The 22,705-nt window shown below is 49.8% G+C and overlaps 1 protein-coding gene and 1 pseudogene across 1 annotated transcript in view; both read right to left on the bottom strand.

Annotated features, from left to right (window-relative positions):
• Nucleotides 1–22,705, bottom strand: part of LOC128826928 (uncharacterized) — a 303,519-nt gene that overhangs the window by 152,143 nt on the left and 128,671 nt on the right. The gene's annotated exons all lie outside the window — the stretch shown is intronic.
• Nucleotides 3,178–3,347, bottom strand: LOC128827574 (U2 spliceosomal RNA; annotated as a pseudogene).

Here is a 22,705-nt window from a genome sequence, read left to right as displayed (position 1 = left end):
AGGTGGGGAGTCAGTGTTAAGGGGGTGACCAGATGCTGGCGGTGGGAGGGTTTGTGGGGCTGAGTGGAGGTGGGGGAGCAGCTGTCAGATGTAGGGGGGATCCCAGATGGGTTTTGTGGTGTTCTGTAATTCACAATGTTCTGAATAAACTGACTAAATTCACATTCAGGTCCGTGGCAGGGACTGGGACACGGGGCCTTTCCCCTCTGGGGTGCGCCAGTTCCCGTCTGCCCCAGGGCAGGGACTGGGACACGGGGCCTTTCCCCTCTGGGGTGCGCCAGCTCCCGTCTGCTCCAGGGCAGGGACTGGGACACGGGGCCTTTCCCCCTGGGGTGCGCCAGCTCCCGTCTGCCCCAGGGCAGGGACTGGGACACGGGGCCTTTCCCCTCTGGGGTGCGTCAGCTCCCGTCTGCCCCAGGGCAGGGACTGGGACATGGGGCCTTTCCCCTCTGGGGTGCGCCAGCTCCCGTCTGCCCCAGGGCAGGGACTGGGACACGGGGCCTTTCCCCTCTGGGGTGCGCCAGCTCCCGTCTGCTCCAGGGCAGGGACTGGGACACGGGGCCTTTCCCCCTGGGGTGCGCCAGCTCCCGTCTGCTCCAGGGCAGGGACTGGGACACGGGGCCTTTCCCCTCTGGGGTGCGCCAGCTCCCATCTGCCCCAGGGCAGGGACTGGCTGGCTCAGGTGCGTGGGGAATGGTCCCCTGCTAGGCGGCACCAGCTCTGTCTGGCTGCTCCCGGCCAGCTGGGCCTATGGTTCCGCCTGGACCCTCCCGCCCTCCCTCGGGCCCTGCCCAAGGGGCCAGTAAAGACGGCCCTGTCCCGAGCGCCTGAGCCCAGGGGTTTATTTCTGGGCTGACGTAGAAACAGCCCCTGCTGCATCTTCCTGGCCTGTCCTACCCGGCGCAGCCCCCCTTGGGGCAGGCAGGGATCCCGCCCCTGAGCTCGCCGCCCTGGCTAGGGCATCCCCTGCTTGGCAGAACCACCTCTGAAGCCTTTGGAGGGGTGGGGGGCGGCTATGTCCTTGACCCTCTTCCATGGAGAAACGGAGGGATGGAACAGGGAGAGGTGAATGGCCTAAACCCAGGAGTCCTGGCTCCCAGACTCACCCCCTACCGCTTCCTGTTGGAAATCAAGGGGGGGGGGAAAGCTTTGCTGGGGGAGAACCCAGCTAGGAAGTGGGGGTAGACAGCTTCTATCGCTGGGGGGCGGGGCCCCTCTCAGGTTGGTTCCTCTGGCTCCCTCAGCCGGGGCCCTGGGAGCATCCCAGGGCCAGCCGCCTCCTGCCTCCTGGGTGATTTGTGGGGGAAAGGAGGATGCCAGCGCTCTACCTAGTGGTTCCCAGCCTTTCAGTGTGGGCGGGCGCCGGACGACCAGCCATCGAAATGCCGCCGAGAAGCAGCGTCATCGAGAAGCTTCGCAGCGCCATTTCAGCAGCTACGCTTCTTGGTGTTGCCACTTCTCGGCGGCTGCTTGTCCGGCGGCCGCGCTCCTCAGCTGTGGGGCGCTCCTTTGTCAGTAGGCAGGCGCACATAAGTGCCTTGGCGGGCGCTATGATGCCCACAGGCACTGTGTTGGGGACCACTGGCTCTACCCTTCCCCTGGGAGCAGACGGGGGCCTGGAGTCCCCTCCACTGATTGGGGGCTGGGGGGATATGGGCTCCCACTGCCCCATGCTGGCTGACAGCATCTGCAGGCTCTAGGCTGATCCCCAGGAAACAGCTCCTTCAAAGTCCTGCAGCACCCTGCAAATCAGACAATTCCCGTGGGTGCGGCCAAGATGCCGCTGGCCAAGGAGACGACTGGACCCCACTGTCATTGCCAAGGCTGCTAATTGCCCTCAGCCCAGTCGCGGCCTGGCTGCTAATTGCCCTCAGCCCAGTCGCGGCCTGGCTGCTAATTCCCCTCAGCCCAGTCGCGGCCTGGCTGCTAATTCCCCTCAGCCCAGTCGCGGCCTGGCTGCTAATTCCCCTCAGCCCAGTCGTGGCCTGGCTGGTTAAAACACCCTCTGTCCGGACGGTGCTTAAAGTGGCCGGAGAACCGGGTCCGGGGGATCTAGCATCCTCCGGGTGCAGCAGCTTTCGTCCAACAGGCCTTTCAGTATTCAGGACTATTGATTTGTACAACTGTAGCCTCGAAAGACACCGGGGCAGAATCAAACCCCCCGTTGTGCTGTGGGCTGCACAGACACAGAGCCAGGCCCTGCCCCAGCTGAGATCAGGGCCCTGTTGGGCCAGATGCAGCGAGAGACAGGCCCTGCCCCAAAGAGTTTACAGGCTCCATACCCAAAAAGTTGAGCAGAGAAATATCGCCAGCAAAGGACTTCCCAATAACGATGCAGGGGGTTGGACTAGATGACCTCCTCCGGTCTCTTGCAACCCGGAAATTCTATGATTCTAAGTAACACTGTATGAATAGGATTTATCCTTGTCCACTTAAATATTCATGACAGCTTATAAGCAGCATAATACAGAAAACATTACTGAGGCATGCAAATTACACAAATACTGCATTTGAAACTGCCTGCTTGTTTTAGGGAGATAACTAATTTCTTACCCTGAGTACAGAGACAAATACAATTGCAAAGGATTGTTGCTTGGGATGCGCTGATTCAGAATGATGGTTCCCATAATGGAAGAGGCACATCTTTTTAACATGGTCACCACGGAACCCCATTTCTTAGTGTGCAAACTATCGTTATTGGGAAGTCCTTTGCTGGCAACATTTGCAGCGCTGACTCACAGTCCTCTCTTCTAAGGGCTTGATCTTTACTGAAGTCAGTGGGAGTTTTACCACTTGTTTTGCTTGGATCTGGACTGATTCCATACTGGAGCTCCTAGAACAGTCCTCTCTCCTCCATGTGATCTCATCCTGCTCCCTGCGTGACAACAGGAATATTTTCACAAGGGGAAAGGAATGGAACAATTCTCTCCTGTGAGGACACCGCTGAGAGACACTGACCCAAAGCCCACATTTGCGTAACACGTGAGAACCAGTCTCTTCAAAATTTTATAAAACAACAGTAGAGTAGAAATGAAAAAAGCAGTTGCCAAAGTGGGGAGACCCCCATCAGAAAAAAAAAAACAGACAAAGCAATAGAAAACACAGTTGAACGTTATGAGCACCGATACAGCATAAAGTTTTTTTTTCTGTTTTTTGAACCAACACGATCTCCCCCAAGGGAAGTGCACCATACCCGGAAGTACTGCAATACAAGATTGATGAATGGAGTGGATGGAGCAAGCTCCTATTCCATCTCCCTGTTCCAAAAAATCCATTCAATATAAAGTTCTCACATCGAGAACATATCAGCTAAACTGATAAGAACAGATCTAAGTTAGAGAATTTTTTCACTTCAAGGTCCCAGAAGCAAAGACAAGGTTTTCATCTCGAGGCCAAAAGACCAAAAACATCAAGACACTTGATCACGGCCTTGGATAGACCAAGAGACTACCTACACTTGATCTTAGCTCAAAGAGCCAAGAAGCGATACCTTGCCTCCGGGGCCAGCTCTAGGTTTTTTGCCGCCCCAAGTGAAAAAAATGTTGGCTGCCCCCCGTCCCAGCCCTGGGCTCCTCGCCGCACCCCCCTGCTGCCTCAGCCCTGGGCTCTCCGCCCCCCACCCACATCCCCTGCCGCCCCAGCTCTGGGCTCCCTCATTCCTCCCCACCATTGCCCCCCCACCTCCTGCCGCCCCAGTTCTGGGCTCTCCCCCCTCCCCACCTGCACCCTCCTTCCACTGCAGCCCTGGGTCAGTGGTAACTCGCTCCCACAGCAGGTCATTCAGCAGGAATTTTAGATGTGCACAGAACACAGACAGGATTGGTTCCCATATGGTTACAGAACTGCAGTAAAGAGGAACAATTTTCAGCTTGTGTGATTGGAGGATATCTGGATGCATATTATAAGACTGTCCTACATAAATGAGGAAAAGTTGAGGTGCCTTTATTATTCTTTTGTTCCACTTTTTCTTTCTATGGGAAATTTGCCAATGCGATATCACTGTCTTCCTTTTAAACAAACAAGCAAACGAAAAGGCAATGGCTGTTTGAAAATAGCAATTCCAGTCCTAATAACCACTGGGAAGCATTTCTTGCTCACTTTAATCCTACTTTTTCTACAGCAAGTTACAGTGGATCAGTATATTTGATTTGGGAGAAATGAAGTAACAGCCACCCAAACTGAGTTTGAGCACTCCTGAATTTTGAGGTGTTCAAATCTGGAAGGCAGGTGCTGGGGGGCGGAAGGGGGCTGTGGCTCTGCGGGGGAGCACGGCAGCATGTATGCAGCAGTGTGTCTGGCGCTGCGTGGAGCCAGACACGCTAGTCTGACTGGCATGTTAAGGGGACTGGGGGGTTGGATGGGGCGGAGGTTTGGGGGGGCAGTCAGGGGCAGGGAGAAGGGGGGGTTAGATGGGTCAGGGGTTTGGGGGGGCAGTCAGGGGACAGGCAGTGGTTGGATAGGCATGGGAGTCCCGGGGGTTTGTCAGGGGACAGGTAGGGGGTGGGGTCCTAGGGCAGAAGATGGGGGGGTCTCAGGAGGGGGCAGTTGGGGACAAGGAGAAGGGAGACTTAGATGGGGTCCCAAGGGGCAGTTAGGGGCAGGAGTCCCAGGAGGGGGCAATCAGGGGACAAGGAGCAGCAGCGCTTAGATAGGGGGTGGGGTTCTGGGGGGTAGTTGGGGCAGGGGTCCCGGGAGGGGGTGATCAGGGGACAGGGAGCAGGGGGGGTTGGATGGGTTGGGGTTTCTGTGGGGGGCAGTCAGAGGGAGGGGATGGGGGCAGGGTGGGGCTACCCTCCCTCCCTGTGGCGTGTCCTATTTTTTGAATGTTAAAATATGGTCCCCCCCTACTCCCAGTGCAGCTCTCCATTCACAGCAGGCTGCAGCATGAGGTCTCAGCTCCCGCACTCCCTCCCCCTCTTTCCTGTTGGTAGTGGCCAGGGGAATGCTGGGAAATGTGGTTCTTTCCCTGCTCCAGGGCGGGCTCTATAGGCAGGGAGCTAACCAAGGAACTACAGCTCCCAGGCTGGATCCCTGCTGCCCCTGCAAATGGGCTGCTCCAACCACGTGCTTGCTTTGCTGGTGCCTAGAGCCGCCCCTGCCGGCCTTAATAGGCCATCATTGGGTTTGTGGGACCAAAGCTTATACTGCGTTACCAGCTAACTGGTCAGGTATCTGTTATCCCGCCCGACTCTTCCCAGAATTCCGAGTGCTAGGGTCCTTCCCACGAGAACGCCTCCGTAATTTCAGGCGAAGAAGAAGGGACTTATCAGATGCCCAATGGTATGTAAATAACATAAGCCCCTTAACCTGGGAAGAGGCCACTGGCGGTTCCCTTATCCCACTTGGGGGAGTAATACACCATGCAAAAGGGCTCCTGAGGTTACAAGCAGTAGTTGAAATAATGGCAAATGAAACCGGAGAGAGTTTAAGAGCCCTGGCCAAAGAAACAGGGGTGATCCGACAGATAGCCCTCCAAAACCGTCAAGCATTGGACATAGTGCTGGTGGCCAAAGGAAGGACCTGTGCTCTGATTGGAAAAGAATGTTGTGTGTTTATACCTGACGACACCAATGAGGTACTAGATCGCGTTAGCCACTTAGAACAAATCGTATATCTTCCCCATGAAGAGCCGAGTTCTTTATGGAAGTGGCTAAGTAACCTGTTCAATTTCTCTGGCATAGGAAACTGATTGTTTCAGGGAGCCCTGACTATCCTGTTTGGAATCCTAATGATTTCGTATGTTTTCAGTTAATCTCCTGTTGTATCCAGAATTGTGTAAGGTATGCCACCCAGGTGACTGCCCCAAAACAGAGTGCTAATATGATGATTTTGAATATCGCTGATGAAGAAATGGATAAAGAACGATTAATATGTGGAACCCAGTAATTGTTGGTCATAGCGTAGCTTGACCAAAAGGAGGGATTGTGAAAGTAGAATGAATTATATTGTAAAAATAGAATGGATTGAAGAAATGCTGTATGTACCTTTAAGCTGAAATAAGGAATGTTGAAATACAGGTGTCAGGAAAAGGAACATTAAGGCATAAACAATGAGTCTGCTTAAGCTAATGGTGGACCATTAGCCGGAGATCTGTAAAAGTTAGTAAGGAAATTGAATATGTATGTCTAGCCTCAGGTAAACTTGTCAGTTCTGTTTTCTTTGTCCTCTGGTTCAGTGCTCGCCCTTTTTATCTGTATAAAATAAGGTAGTGTGGGTCTTGCATGCTGCTCACATTATCTGAATGTATTAGCAGAGCGCTGTGCTAATAAACAGAGTGGTCTAACAAATTGTGAGTCTTGAATCTAACTTTGACAGGAGTTAGAGGTGGGATCCACAAAGGTACTTAGGTGCCTAAGTCCCATTTTTAAGCCCCACTGAGATCCACAAAACTCCCCTTTGACTGCTGCTTACCCCTGTACGTTCCTAAACTAATTCAGTGGCGATCATGTGCAGAGGGAGTGCCCTAGGTGTGTACATTTCTGCCTGTGTGCATGTGCTGTGCTGCCTCACCGCAGGCGCTCAGACGCCGTCTCCTGTCTGTGCTCCAGACTGATCCACAAACCAGGGAAGACAGGCATTTGTCCACCTAAATTGCATGCTGGGCCTGATCAGGTAGGCATGCCCAGAGGCTGCTTACTGGATTGGGCCCATTAGGTGAGTTAACACAACAGTTGCAGGTGGTGGAGGGAACCTTCCTTTATAATCTTTAGCTTAGTGGTTATGGGATGTGGGAGACCCCCAGTTCAAGTCCCTCCTCTGCCTGATGAGGAGAAGGAATTTTAACAGGGATCTACATCGCTCAGGTGAGTGCTCTAATCACTAAGCTATAGTGTCATTTAACTTTGTCTAGCCCAATTAATATATAATGATTTAATTTAAGTTGAAAAACTTCAATAGAAGAGACTGAGGGAGCCCCAGATCAGGATATTCCATACCATAGTGATTAGGGTTCTCACCTCAGATGTGGCAGATCCCTGTTCAAATCCCTGCTTCCTCTCAGGTGGGGTGGAGGAGGGGACTTGAATGTTGGGGGGTTGTGTCCCACATCTCTGTTGAGTACTCTAACCACTAGGCTAAAGGTTATAAGAGAGCTGCTTTCTGTCCCTCTTTCTCCACCCCACCCCAGCTGTTTTGTGTAAACTCATCTAAAAGTCCTGATCCAGTTGGTGGCATTTGAGCACACCTGTCAAATCAGGCCCATTCACCGCTTAGGTGGCCTAATGCCTTTCTTACCTCAGTTCATGGATCTCTAGCAGAGATAGGTGCTGAACTCTGAGAGAAGCGTGGGACTTAGGATATGCCCCTGTTGTCTGCCTCTCCCGCTGGATGGCTTAGGTGGCTCGTAGCATGCTGGCTTTGTGGATTGCATTCAAAGGTGCCTATCGCTTTGCCTAGTGGCCTAAAAGTTAGGTGTTGTGACACTGATCATCCTATGCCTAAGTCCCTTTTGTATATATTAGCCTATGTACCTAAATACCTCTGAGGATCTGGGCCAAACACATTTCGATGTTGATGAGAGATAGCTGGTTGACTTGATATTTTATGGATGTAGTGCTGCAACCCTTACTCAGATCTGAATTGTACTTACGCTTGTGGGCCTGTGCGATGGGGTTTCCACCCCACACAAGGCCTGGAGATGAAGATTAGACCAATTAGGCCTTAACATTTCCTGGCTTTCCTCCATGTGCAGCCTATAGGTAAATTGGCATAACTTACCCCTTCAGGCCTTGTTTGGCGATAAACACCGCATCACAGCCTGCTTGCATGAATCTGCACCACTCAGGAGTAAAAGATGCAAAACCCAGAGCTTTTATTTGAAAGGCTATTTATCAAAATCTTACATCTCACTATCAGGGGCTTACTTATGCCAGTGCTTTGTCTCTCATTCCGCACAGACTCAGCAATATTTCCCACTCTGATGTGCAGTGGATCTCCATAGCATGACGGGGGAGGGATAGCTCAGTAGTTCGAGCATTGGTCCTGGGTTGAGGAGGGGGTTGGCCTAGATGACCTCCTGAGGTCCCGTCCAACCCTGATATTCTATGATTCTGCATGCAAAACATCAACTGCCATCCAAGGGAGTTCCACTTGTGGAATGAATGCAGGTCCATAGCAACTGGGATCAATAGTGATTCAGACTGTTGGGGAGTTGGTTTGTAAAGCATGTTGGGAACCTCTGGTATGAAAAGCAACAAAGAGTCCTGTGGCACCTTATAGACTAGAGGGCTTCCAGATCAGCGCAGAACTGTATCATGTTTGTGCGGGTGGTGGGGCAAAAAGAGAGTCCCCAAGATAGGACAGTCGCTTCTGTCGAGTTAAGTGTGGAGCTGGATAAATTGACGATATTGCTGGGTGATTTAGGGGTACCACTATTCTATCGTGGCCCCATGTGGCAGGTAGGATTTTAGACAGCTTACAGTCCTTTTTCCTTTGTAGAAAGGTGAAGTGTCTAATGTAGATCTCCTGTCTTCTTTTAGTAAAGTCTGTTTGTGTGGAGGGTTGGTTATTTATGAAAGTCTCCAGGTTGGAGAGCTCTTTTTTGATGTTTTCCTGTTTGCTGTTTGTACTCCTCCAGGTTTTTGTATATTGCCATTGCTAATATCTGTCTTCTGTCCATTTATCCTTTTATGTAGCGACTGTCCAGTTTGGCCGATGTACATAGCAGAGGGGCATTGCTGGCACGTGATGGCGTATATAACATCGGTGGACGTGCAGGTGAATGAACTGGTGATGTTGTAGCTGATCTGGTTAGGTCCTGTGATGGTGTCGCTGGTGTAAATATGTGGGCAGAGTTGGCATCGAGCTTTGTTGCTGGTGAGAATATGCTTAATGTTGGTGGGTTGTCTGTGGGCGAGGACTGGGCTGCCTCCCAAGGTCTGTGAAAGCGAGGGATCATTGTCCAGGATGGGTTGTAGATCACTGATGATGCGTTGGAGAGGTTTAAGCTGAGGACTGTAGGTGATGGCCAGTGGAGTTCTGTTGGTTTCTTTCTTGGGCTTGTCTTGCAGCAGGACGCTTCTGGGTACACGTCTGGCTCTGTTGATTTGTTTCCTTATTTCCTCGTGCGGTGTAAGAGAAGGTCCGGACTCACCCCTGCGGTGCCTTCTGCTGGTCGTCCAGGGAATTAGCTCACCAGCCTCTGGAGCGCCCTCTGCAGGCGGGTGATCCGCCTTGTCCTCTGCACTGGCCCCTGTGTCCCGCCCAGGACCCCGGTGCCCCTTGCTCTGGGTGCTGCCCCCTGGCAATACCCACACGCTAGGTCTCCCCTCCCAGGGGAACCCCCACCCACTAACCCCATCTCACCTCAGGATAAGGCCACTGCCAGTCACCAGCTAGCCCCCACTCTCTGGGGCAGACTGCAGTATAGGTCACTCATCATCAGCAAGGTTGGGTTCAGACCTGCTGCCTTGGCCTAGACCTGGGCTGCCCTCTGCAACCCCCAGTACCCCTTGGCCGCAGCCTGGGGCTATCCAGGCTGGAGCTCCCCAGCTCCTCAGCCTTTCCCCAGCCCTGCTAAACTCAGGTACCCTGTCTAGCTCCCTGCAGCCAGGCCCTTCTCTCTCTGCACTCAGAGAGAGACTCTGGCCTGAGCTCCGGGCTCCCAGCCTTTATAGGGCCTGCTGAGGCTGTTTGGGGCGTGGCCCCAGCTACAGCCACTTCCCCTAATCAGCTCAGCCTTCATGCTCCCTGGGCTCTCTCAGGCCCTTCCAGGCAGGAGCAGGTGTCCACCCTGCTACATGCGGGTATCGTAGTTTTGAGAATGCTTGGTGAAGATCTTGTAGGTGTTGGTCTCGGTCTGAGGGGTTGGAGCAAATGCGGTTGTACCTCAGCGCTTGGCTGTAGACGATGGATCGTGTGGTGTGTCCGGGATGGAAGCTGGAGGCAGGAAGTTAGGCATAGCGGTCAGTGGGTTCTCGGTGTAGGGTGGTGTTAATGTGACCGTCACTTATTTGTACTGTGGCCTCTAGGAAGTGGACCTCCCGTGTAGATTGGTCCAGGCTGAGGTTGATGGTGGGGTGGAAGCTGTTGGAATCGTGGTCGAATTCTTCCGGAGTCTCCTTCCCATGAGTCCAGATGATGAAGATGTCATCAATGTAGTGTAGGTAGAGAAGGGGCGTGAGTGGACGAGAGCTGAGGAAGCATTGTTCCAGGTCAGCCATAAAGATGTTGTCATATTGGGGTCATGCGGGTGCCCATAGTGGTGCCACTGGTCTGGAGGTATCTATTGTCACCAAATTTGAAATAATTGAAACAATATACAAAACCTGTGGCAGAACACTTCAACCTCCCTGGCCACACAATAGCAGATTTAAAGGTAGCCATCCTACAGCAAAGAAAAACTTCAGAACCACACTTCAAAGAGAAACTGCTGAGCTTCAGTTCATTTGCAAATTTGACACTGTCAGCTCAGGATTGAACAAAGACTGAATGGCTAGCCAACTACAAGAGCAGTTTCTCCTCCCTTGGTGTTCACACCTCAACTGCTAGAAGAGGGCCTCACCCTCCCTGATTGAACTAACCTCATTATCTCTAGACTGATTCCTGCCTACATATTTATACCTGCCTTTGGAAATTTCACTATCAAAGAAACTGAGGAACCACCTGATCAGCATCCTATACAGCAAACAGGAAAAGATCAAAAAAGAGCTCTCCAACCTGGAGACTTTCATAAATAACCAACCCTCCACACAAACAGACTTTACTAACATAAGACAGGAGATCTACATTACACACTTCACCTTTCTACAAAGGAAAAGGGACCGCAAGCTGTCTAAAATCCTACCTGCCACATGGGGCCACGATAGAATAGTGGTACCCCTAACTCACCCAGCAATATTGTCAATTTAGCCAGCGACACACTCAACCCGGCAGAAGTCTGTCCTATTCTGGGGACTCTCTTTTTGCCCCACCACCCGCACGAACATGATACAGATCTGTGGTGATCTGGAAGCCTACTTTCCCCATCTCCGACTCAAAGAATACTTTCAAGATAACACTGAACAGTGCACTGATACACAGATACCCTCCCACCAACAACACAAGAAGGAACTCCACATGGACCTATACATAGAATAGACCTATACATAGAAACAACCCTGACATTATAATCAAAGAGGCTGATAAAGGAGTTGCTGTTGTCATCATGAAAAGGTCTGACTACCAAAAGGAGGCTGCCAGACAACTCTCCAATACCAAACTCTACAGGCCACTTTCCTCAAATCCCACTGAGGAATATACTAAGAAACTGCACCATCTACTCAGGACACTCCCTAAACTAACACAGGAACAAATCAACACACCATTAGAGCCCCGACCGGGTTTATTCTATCTACTACCAAAATCCACAAGCCTGGAAATCCTGGATGCCCCATCGTCTCTGGAATTGGCACGCTCACTGATGAACTATCCGGACATATGGACTCTCTACTCAGACCCTGCACCACCAGCACTCCCAGCTATCTCCGTGACACCACTGATTTCCTGAGAAAACTACAGTGCATTGGTGATCTTCCAGAGAACACCATCCTAGCCACCATGGATGTGGAGGCTCTCTACACAAACATCACACACACAGATGGAATACAAGCTGTCATGAACAGTATCCCTGATGATGACACAGCACAACTGATTGCTGAATTCTGTGACTTTATCCTCACGCACAATTCTTTCAAATTTGGTGACACTATATACCTCCAGACCAGTGGCACCGCAATGGGCACCCGCATGGCCCCACGATATGCCAACATTTTTATGGCTGACCTGGAACAACGCTTCCTCAGCTCTCGTCCACTCACGCCCCTTCTCTACCTAAGCTACATTGATGACATCTTCATCATCTGGACCCATGGGAAGGAGACTCTGGAAGAATTCCACCACGATTTCAAGAGCTTCCACCCTACCATCAACCTCAGCCTGGACCAATCTACACGGGAGGTCCACTTTCTAGATACCACAGTACAAATAAGTGACGGTCACATTAACACCACCCTGTACCGAAAACCCACCGACCGCTATGCCTACCTTCATGCCTCCAGCTTCCATCCCGGACATACCACACGATCCACTATCTACAGCCAAGCACTGAGTGTGACGATGCGGTTCTGGCAGAACCCAACTGAGAGTGCCAACTCAGGACAAATTGCTCAAACAGGGCAGTTACAGCCCAAGACTGGGGTTTTTTCCACCTCTAAGGCAAACCAAACCAGCCAGACTAAGAGGACTTCGATCTCACCCCACTGGCTAACCGCAAGTCTCACAAGCAATCTCCTAGACACTCCAGTTTCTCAGTATTACCACCAGTGCCACTCGTTATGGGGACAAATGGTTATGAAAACCAATACCCAAGTAAAAGAAAAAAGGTTCTCCTGATCCCAAAGGACCAAGCCCCAGACCCAGGTCAATATACAAATCAGATCTTACCCACAATCACGCTGTTGCCAATCCTTTAGAATCTAAAATCTAAAGGTGTATTCATAAAAGGAAAAAGATAGAGATGAGAGCTAGAATTGGTTAAATGGAATCAATTACATACAGTAATTGCAAAGTTCTTGGTTCAGGCTTGCAGCAGCGATAGAATAAACTGCAGGTTCAAATCAATTCTCTGGAATACATCCCCCGCTGGGATGGGTCCTCAGTCCTTTGTTCAAAGCTTCAGCTTGTAGCAAAGTTCCTCCAGAGGTATGAAGCAGGATTGAAGACCCAATGGAGATGAGGCATCAGCCTTATATAGTCCTTTCCAGGTGTAAGAACACCTCTTTGTTCTTCCTGTGGAAAATTACAGCAAAATGGAGCCTGGAGTCACATGGGCCAGTCCCTGCATACTTTGCTGAGTCTGAAGGCATATTGGCCTACTCTCAATGGGTCCATTGTATAGCTGATGGTCCTTAATGGGCCATCAAGCAGGCTAGGCAGAGCTAATCCCAGCTTGTCTGGGATGTCACCCAGAAGCATAGCATAAGTTTGCACACATATAGACAGCATAACCATAACCAGTAAACCATAACCTTGTCTTAGACACCCCATTTGACCCACTTTATACAAGATTTGGTGCCACTACAGGACCTTGGTTGCAACAATGATCTATATGGTCCCAGTTTATGTCAATAACGTCACACTGAGGTACAACTGCATTTGCTCCAACACCTACAAGATCTTCACCAAGGATTCTCAAAACTACGATACCCACAGGAGAAAATAAGGAAACAAATCAACAGAGCCAGACGTGTACCCAGACGCCTCCTGCTGCAAGACAAGCCCAAGAAAGAAGCCAACAGAACTCTACTGGCCATCACCTACAGTCCTCTGCTTAAACCTCTCCAATGCATCATCAGTGATCTACAACCCATCCTGGACAATGATCCCTCGCTTTCAGAGACCTTGGAAGGCAGCCCAGTCCTCGCCCACAGACAACCCGCCAACCTTAAGCATATTATTGGCTGTGGCGTCTGAAAGTTCCTGAGGAAGATGGCATTCACCTGAAATAAGAGAAATGGAAATAGAATATTAGAGACAGCTGAACAATCCCCATTTTACCTCTCCCATTTGCTTTTATTGTCCATGTTAATATACCCTCAACTTCACCAGCCAGCTGGATCTACATGACTCTTCAAAAGGATAAAATACAGAGCTGCCTTCCCCACAGTGAATCAGAAGAAGCAAGCAAAGAACTGTGGGTAGAGAACAGTAGACTCCAGTATATCCCAAAGTGTTTAGTAGAGCGAACTCCACTGATTTGCATGTCTAGCTAATCTGTATTGTTCTGGAGAAGGTTGCAGGAGACAATGCCAAGGAACTGTGGAAAACTAGATCCTGTTCCCAATCTCATAAGCATGAATAATTAGAGTCGCTGCTAATGATTGTGTTTGACAAGGGAGAGGAACTAGGCAAGGGCAGGAGAACTAGTGACTCCAGGCTTTTTAAGAGTAAAATTCATTTAATATTGCAGATAACTGAGTCTGTGATAAAGGAAACAAAGCCCTCACGCTCACACAACAGAGAAGGAACAAGATAGCATGATACAGGGTAAAGCTGAAATGTGTGGGAGGGATAGCTCAGTGGTTTGAGCATTGGCCTGCTAAACCCAGGGTTGTGAGTTTAATCCTTGAGGGGGGCCACTTAGGGATCAGGGGCAAAATCAGTACTTGGGCCTGCTAGTGAAGGCAGCGGGCTGGACTCAATGACTTTTCAAGGTCCCTTCCAGTTCTAGGAGATAGGTATATCTCCATATTATACTTGCTAGGGGAATTCATATGACCCACATTTTTCTGTGCCCCTGCACAGAAAAATGCAAATAAAATCTACCAGGGGACACGGCCTCTTCCCTAGCAGCGTGTCTGTTCTAGCATGCATCAAGCAACCTCAGAGAGAGGGGCGGGGTGCTGGGCATGCATGCCTGCATGATCGCAGGGGGTGGGTATGTGGTATGTGCGTGAACAATCCAGAGAGAGAGAGAGAGAGAGAGAGACTCTGTCCCTCTCCCTTGCTACAACAGCTGACTGGTGTGGAAGGGTAGGGCTTTTTATTCTACACAAGGCAGTCTAGAGGCACAAATGTAATAGTCCTGCCTGAGTTAATTGATTCATTCTCTGAGGCATTAGTAGCCTGACAATGTAGTTAGTAACATCGTTAAAGTTGCTGTTGTTGGTTAATTGATCTCATTCTCTGAAGCAGAAATGTAGCAGCCTGACTGTTACAGTGAATGTTGTTAATGTTGCTATTGTTAGTTAACTCTTCCCTTTCTCAGTCAATTTCCCCAGGAGCAGAAAACCTGTACAAGTTTTAAGGCCCCTACATTGCCAGAGTGATGGAAAGGAGCCTTATTATCTACTTTGTGTGTGTGTGTGTGTGTGTGTGTGTGTGTGTGTGTGTGTGTGTGTGTGTGCGCGCGTGTGTGCTGTTTTGTGTTCTGTAATGTAATTTAAATGAAAGGATATTAGTTACCAAGTGTTTGTAACTTAACTTTCATGTGCTTAGGAAATGCTGAATAGTTATTGTGATGTTTCTGTATTGTAGTTTAAGTAAATTACCAAAACAGTTGAATCTGATGTGATTATATTGCATTATTTTGACAAATAAAGGATGCAGAATTTTGATTTTGATTTTTTTTTTTTGGGTGCAGAATTCCCCCGGGGTAAAGGATATTGACTTTTGAAGGAGATGCTAAAATGAGAAGATGTGACCAAGTTCTGTCATAGACCAGGCAGTGCCCTGAGTGATCCAGAAGCTGGTGCTTCCTTAAAATGCCTGCAAGGTGTGATCATCCAACAGTTCCCCTTTCAGGAAGATGATTGCCATATTACACGCCTCCACCCTGCTCCCTACACTGACGTATCACCCTGTGTGGTGTTTGAGGAGGGAGGAACTGAAGAGAGACTCAGTATTTGCTGGGCAGAAGATGGCCCACTCTTCAGTTGATCTGCCTGAGACTGGGAAGTTGGAGATGAGGAAGATCTCTGTCTCAAGGAAAAAGAAGCACAAACAGTTCCATCAGCACAATCCCATTTTACCACCTCCCCGTAAGATCTGTATCAATCTGCTGCATTGTAAGCTCTTTTGGGCAGACATTGTATGCTGCTCTTTAAAGCTCTGATGACATGATATAAATTGGAAAGTAAAGAATCATTCTTTCTTGATGTAAATGCTAAGATGAGAAGCAATAGTTGGGGGAAGATGTCGGTCGGCCAGTGTCCTGAGGAATTTGGTGCCTCCTTAGAATGCCTGGAGCAACGTAATCATCTTGTATTTACGTTTTCAGGTAGATGGCAACTCTATTCCATGCTTTACCCTGAGCTTTTACTGACCCCTCCCTGCACAAAAGAAAGATGTACCCGCACAGTAGATCTCCTGTACTCACTGACTGGAAGAGGGTCTGCTCTAAATTAAATAGTAGTAAACTCCTTTGCCAAAGCAGTAACTGAGGCTTGGTCTACACTGGGGGGGATCGATCTAAGTTACACAACTTCAGCTACGTGACTAATGTAGCTGAAGTCAACGTACTTAGACCTACTCACCGCATGTCTTCACTGCGGTGAGTCGGCTGCTGCCGCTCCACTGTTGACTCTGCCTGTTCTTGTCGCGGTGGCAGAGTACAGGAGTCGATGGGAGAGCGCTAGGGGGTCGATTTATCGCATCTAGACTAGATGTGATAAATCGACCCCTGCTGGATCGATCACTGCCCACTGATCCGACAGGTAGTGTAAACATACCCTGAGTCTTTGAATCACTCGGCAAATATGTTAAGACTTTCCCCTTCCACTGAAGTGCAGTGATAGGGGAGAATAGGACAATCACTAACTAGATAGAAGCAGGGTGAAGTCAGGATTACGGGAAAGGTGTATTTGCATTGCAAGAGAATGTTAGCGTGAGGAGGAATGGTTGGAGCTGGTTGTTGGTCAGAAAATGCCCAGGGTGAGAGAGAATGTAGTTCTTCCTTACAATGACTGCAGAGAATATATTTTTATGTGTTTATCTTTTTAGAAATGTGGTAACCATATTGTCTACACCCAAAGCCCTGCACAAACTTGGACATGCACCCTCCCCAATATACATACAGATAAAGAAGTGAAGAAATCCCAATACTCACTCAGGGTTAGAGAGTCCAGTCTGTTTGAGGAAATTTTCATAAATCGCCCAGAACTGAGCCTTGGGGCGTACAGGGTCAGGCAAGGGAGAGTCACTGATCAAGTGACGCCATGCTGGAGTATTCATCCTAAAATAACATGAATGGAAAGGAAATAGGAGTATCAGGAAAGGAATTCTCTCCTGTATCTCCTGCCTCCTCATATACCATAATTTACATTAATAACACGGAATGATCCCACGACCTGGTAAAATCAGTGTATTTGTATTGCAAGAGAATGTTAACGTGAGGAGGAATGGTTGGAGCTGGTTGTTGGTCAGAAAATGCCCAGGGTGAGAGAGAATGTAGTTCTTCCTTACAATGACTGCAGAGAATATATTGTTATGTATTTATCTTTTTAGAAATGTGGTAACCATATTGTCTACACCCAAAGCCCTGCACAAACTTGGACATGAACCGTTCCCAATATACATACAGATAGAGAAGTGAAGAAATCCCAGTACTCACTCAGGGGTAGAGGGTCCGGTCTGTTTGAGGAAACTTTCATAAATCCCACAGAACTGAGCCTCGGGGCGTACAGGGGCAGGCAAGGGAGAGTCACTGATCATATTCATACTAAAATAACATGAATGGAAAGGAAATAGGAGTATCAGGAAAGTAATTCTCTTCTGTATCTCCTGCCTCCTCATATACCATAATTTACATTAATAACACGGAATGATCCCATGGCCTGGTAAAATCAATGTTAATGTGACTTTCTTCCATCCTCTAATAAAATCTCTATTGTTTCATCAACAGAAATTTCAAATCAATTTGGGGAACTGGGCTCCCGCAGACTCCTAAATTCTCATATCAGCTAAATGGGCAAGAGAGAGGAAAAGCAGTGAGCCCCATGACTCCCTAATCCCTATATGGCCATCAGCTGTTTTATCTCACCAGCCATTCTTCTTGGTCTTGGTCACTACCAAAGGAGAAAAGAAACTCCATTGAATCAGGGATGGAGTGCTCCATTACTCACGGGCAATGGATTTTCGGGAAGAATCTCTTTACAAGTGATTGAGATCTTTAGAGGAGCTCTCAGTTGCCCCGTCCCCAAACTACATTGTAGAAATACCTTTGTAAGTACATTGTCCTCTTAGTAGAGCTGTTCCTCACCCCCTGCCTACCCTATAGTCCCAGTGAAATACAGAGAGCAAAGTTGAGATCACACTAAACATGTGACTGCTGCATTTTCTGTTCCTAATTCCCTTCTTTTCTCACTCTTGAGAGCATCATAAACTAGAAAAATGGGTCCCAAGCTCCAGATGTGGGCATTCCCAGACTTTGCCGGGGTCCAGGCAGGACACACACCCCTGGCGAAGGAAGAGTTTTTTGAACAGTGCTGCATCCACATTTTCAGAAAGATGGGGGCCCTGTTCCATACATGTACCTGAAACCCTGCAGCCCCCAAAGTACTCTAACCTAGGGCAAGGAGTATGCTCATTGCCAGAATTACCTGATCAAGGATGGATCTGTCTTTTTAAAAGGTGAGGAGGCTTCATTCGGAAAGACAAAGTAGGTTAGGGGCCAAAACATAGCTGCCAATTTGGTGTGGATCCTTGGTCTGGCACTTGATGGAACCTTCATCCTAAATGAAATGGAAACAACAAAATGTTAGGAATGGGTAGGGCACTGGGAGGTGTCTATCGATTTAGGGTTGGAATACACAGTCTGTTTATTATTCTGTTCCTCTGTGTAAAATGACAGACAATATCCCAATGAGTTCCTAATAAGAGTATTTTACCAATAACCAAAGCAATTTATGACCTGTGGGTTTAAGGAATGCTGTGAACAGTAGAGGAGCTAAAGGATTGCTGACTCCAGCATTGAGCAGGAAACCTGAGTTAAAAGGGTGGCTTAATGAGTTTTTGAGGCACCTAAAACTATTATTTTAGGAAGGGATCTCTGAGAGGAACCCAGACATTTAACCACTCAACTGTTAGGGGGTTCAGAAGGAGACATGCAACACTGTACACTAAGCAGAGCTACCTGCAGGATTATGTGTCAAGCTGTCAGTGGCCTACATGGTATTCTGAGGCTTTTTGGCTACACTATGTGGCTCAAAGTCAGACCTTTTCCCCTGTCACTCCCCACCCCCCACTCTCCCCCACACACACTCTGTCACTCTGTACAGTGTGTACAATGTAAAACTTTTTTTATCTTCTTACCAAGAATCCACCTTTGACCTTAGGTACTCCATCCTCCACGAATGGGTTCTGAGATCTTAACTGAATAAAAATAGAGAAATGTATATTAGACATTAGGGAAATCTTCCATGCATTTAAAGAGAGATGATCGGGCAATGGGAGTATCTTGTCTTCTGAAAGTGACCAGTGCCAGGTGTTTCAGAAGGAATGAACATTACTGGGCAATTTCAAGTGTTGTACAGTCCCAGCTTCTAGCACTAGAGGTTTAGGATACCTGGAGCATGGGGATTGAGTCTCTGACCATCTTGACTAATAGCGACTGATGGATCTGTCCTCCATGAATTTATCTAATTCTTTTTTGAACCCAGTTATACTTTTGGTCTTCACAACATCCCTTGGCAATGAATTCCACAGGTTGACTATGCATTGTGTGGAGAAGTACTTCATTTTGTTTTAACTCTACTGCCTATTAATTTCATTGGGTGACCCCTTTTTCTTGTGTTATGTGAGAGGTAAATAGTACTTCCCTACTTTGATAGGTGGATAGAGAGATGTTATGGTGATTGGTGCTCTCTCTCTCTCTCTCTATATATATATATATTTAGGATCACTGGCTAGACAAAGGATTATTATTGACTTGTGAAGATAGGACTGTTTTTCAGGTTGGTACTCATCTCATTAATGATAGGGCAAAGGAATTCATTAAACAATGAGGTGATCTCTGCAGTTGAAGATGGCCTTAAAACTGTTCCCATATCTCATACAATATCCCTCTGTTTAAGAGACTGATTAAGTCCTATTTAGGTTAAGATTCTTTCAGGCTTTTCTTTGTTAGCTTTGTTTTCATTTGGAATCCTCTAGGTTCAAAGTTACAGGAATAATCTATATAATGCCCACTGAGAACTAGGCTGAAACCCCGGTGGCCCCACAACTCCATTCATAAAAAAACTCACACAGTTCTATTATATTGGGTACATGGAAAAACTCACTTACTTCTGAGGTCTGAATGCCAAATCTTGTATGTACCAAAAACTCAAAATCGCTACAGTATAGCACGGCACCAACTGTCTCTCTCTGAGGCCAAGTTGAGCACTGACTGTTGTTCACTGCCTCAATAGCTTTGCTTGGGCTAGAGGATGTCACAATGAAGGCTGTGGTGCAATTGCCATGACAACCAGGTGTTAACTCACAAAAAGGGGGTGATGTAGTGGCTGTTATATATGTGTGCATCCTGCCTGCCCCTGCCCTGCCCATTTGTTTATGACTATGTGCCCTCTCTAGAGACTAGCCCAAAAAGATAAATAAAAGCTTCAAGTTTAGGGAGAACTGGTGGTAATTCTCTTTGTGCTCAAGTGACAGAGGCCTATTTTTGGAGCTGAAGATCCTGAGTTCTGCTTCCCATGCTTGGCTAACAGCCGGCATCTCTGGTGTCTGTCTGCAGTCAGCCCTGGTTCAGTAAAAGTAGTCCATCACAGAAGGTGTAGTTCATCACATGACAGGTATCTAGAGAGAGGAGGATAGAACAGGCGAATCAGGAGATCTGGGTTCTTTTTATGGTTCTGCTTTGACTGACTGTGACTTGTAGAAATTGCTTAACATCTGTGCCCCAGGGACTGACTCCAGAGAATATTTTGTAGGGATATTAAAGATGGTACTAACAGTGATTCTCCCAAGTGACAGTGACCCCCTCATAATTTGTCCTGCACACTTTGAAATCCAACAGTTTCACCCAGTACAAAAATGTCTTGGGTCTTCTGTTAAAACTTGTAAGCTACTGTCTGTAGAAACCATTGATTATATCTAGGGTGACCAGATCACCCAAGTCAAATAACGGGACGCGGGGGGAGGGGGGAGGGTGATGCGGGCGGGGGCGTGGCGGGGGTGTGTGGCAAAAACAAACAAAAAAAACCCCAACCCTTTCTCCACAAGCGCTGGAGGGAGACCCAGGCTACTATCCCACGGCGGCCCGGGAGTGGGGGCAGCAGACCCCAACCCCCCCCGCCCGCTGGTGTCCCGCAGGGGAACGAACGGGGCTGTCCCTTCCCCCACTGCCATGTGCTGCTCCTGCCCTATGCCTTGGAGCTGCTCCCAGAGACTCCTGCTTGCTGTGCGGGGAGGGGAGTAAGGGGGGCTAATGTCAGGGTGTCCCCCTCCCCCCTGCTGTTGCACCCCGCTTACCCCTTCTCCATATAGAGCAGGGAGGGGACACCGGCGGAGAGAGACAGAGTGCTTGGGGCAGCAGCTGCTGTCTCAACTTCCTGATCCACTTCAAAAGACAATGCACTTAAGAGTGGGTCAGCTTCCTGAACGGGGCAGTGTGCATCTCTCTCTCTCTCCCCCAAACAAGGTGTGTGTCTGTCTCTGTCTGCTGTGCTGTCTCCCCTCCCTCCTGTTCGTGCTGCCTTGTGTGAGAGGCTACATTAACAACAATGTGTTAACCCTTGAGGGCTCAGCCGAGTGCTAGTTTAGGGTCACCATCCGGCCGGGTTTCCTCGGACATGTCTGACTTTTTCAGCTGTAAATGGCCGTCCGGGGGGATTTCTAATAAAGTAGAAATGTCGGGGATTTCCCCCTTCCCCTCATGCAGAGTGCGGCGCGGCTGATTGGCCGGCTGGGCCTGATTGAAAGCTGCTCGCAGCCACTGGGGCCTCTAGCAGCCAGAGTCCCTGCCCCGCGCCCGCTCCCTCCTCCCCCGCAGAGCAGCGCCCCATTGTTTGGCTGCACGTGGAGCTCGCAGCTCTCCCTCGGCCTGGGGGGGGGCAGGCAAGGGACAGGGAATGGGGGGGTTAGATTGGTCGGGGGTTTGGGGGGGCTGTCAGGAGAAGGGGGTGTAGAGAGCGGTTGGGGCAGGCAAGGGACAGGGAACGGGGGGGTTAGATTGGTCGGAGGTTCGGGGGAGCTGTCAGGAGAAGGGGGTGTAGAGAGCGGTTGGGGCAGGCAAGGGACAGGGAACGGGGGGGTTAGATTGGTCGGGGGTTCAGGGGGCTGTCAGGAGAAGGGGGTGTAGAGAGCGGTTGGGGCAGTCAGGGGACAGGGAACGGGGGGGTTAGATTGGTCAGGGGTTCGGGGGGGCTGTCAGGAGAAGGGGGTGTAGAGAGCGGTTGGGGCAGGCAAGGGACAGGGAACGGGGGGTTAGATTGGTCGGAGGTTCGGGGGAGCTGTCAGGAGAAGGGGGTGTAGAGAGCGGTTGGGGCAGGCAAGGGACAGGGAATGGGGGGGTTAGATTGGTCGGGGGTTCGGGGGGGCTGTCAGGAGAAGGGGGTGTAGAGAGCGGTTGGGGCAGTCAGGGGACAGGGAACGGGGGGGTTAGATTGGTCAGGGGTTCGGGGGGGCTGTCAGGAGAAGGGGGTGTAGAGAGCGGTTGGGGCAGGCAAGGGACAGGGAACGGGGGGGTTAGATTGGTCGGAGGTTCGGGGGAGCTGTCAGGAGAAGGGGGTGTAGAGAGCGGTTGGGGCAGGCAAGGGACAGGGAACGGGGGGGTTAGATTGGTCGGGGGTTCAGGGGGCTGTCAGGAGAAGGGGGTGTAGAGAGCGGTTGGGGCAGGCAAGGGACAGGGAACGGGGGGGTTAGATTGGTCGGGGGTTCGGGGGGGCTGTCAGGAGAAGGGGGTGTAGAGAGCGGTTGGGGCAGGCGGGGGACAGGGAACGGGGGGGTTAGATTGATTGGGGGTTCGGGGGGGCTGTCAGGAGAAGGGGGTGTAGAGAGCGGTTGGGGCAGGCGGGGGACAGGGAACAGGGTGGTTAGATTGGTCGGAGGTTCTGGGGGGGCTGTCGGGAGAAGGGGGTGTAGAGAGCAGTTGTGGCAGGCAGGGGACAGAGAACGGGGGGGTAGATTGGTCGGGGGTTCTGGGGGGGCTGTCGGGAGAAGGTGTAGAGAGCGGTTTGGGCAGTCAGGGGACAGGGAGCAGGGAGACTTAGACAGGGGGTGGGGTCCTGGGGGA

This window comes from Malaclemys terrapin, chromosome 21 (assembly GCF_027887155.1).
Source record: "Malaclemys terrapin pileata isolate rMalTer1 chromosome 21, rMalTer1.hap1, whole genome shotgun sequence".
Classification (NCBI taxonomy): domain Eukaryota; kingdom Metazoa; phylum Chordata; order Testudines; family Emydidae; genus Malaclemys; species Malaclemys terrapin.
This window is presented reverse-complemented; position numbering and strand designations above follow the sequence as displayed.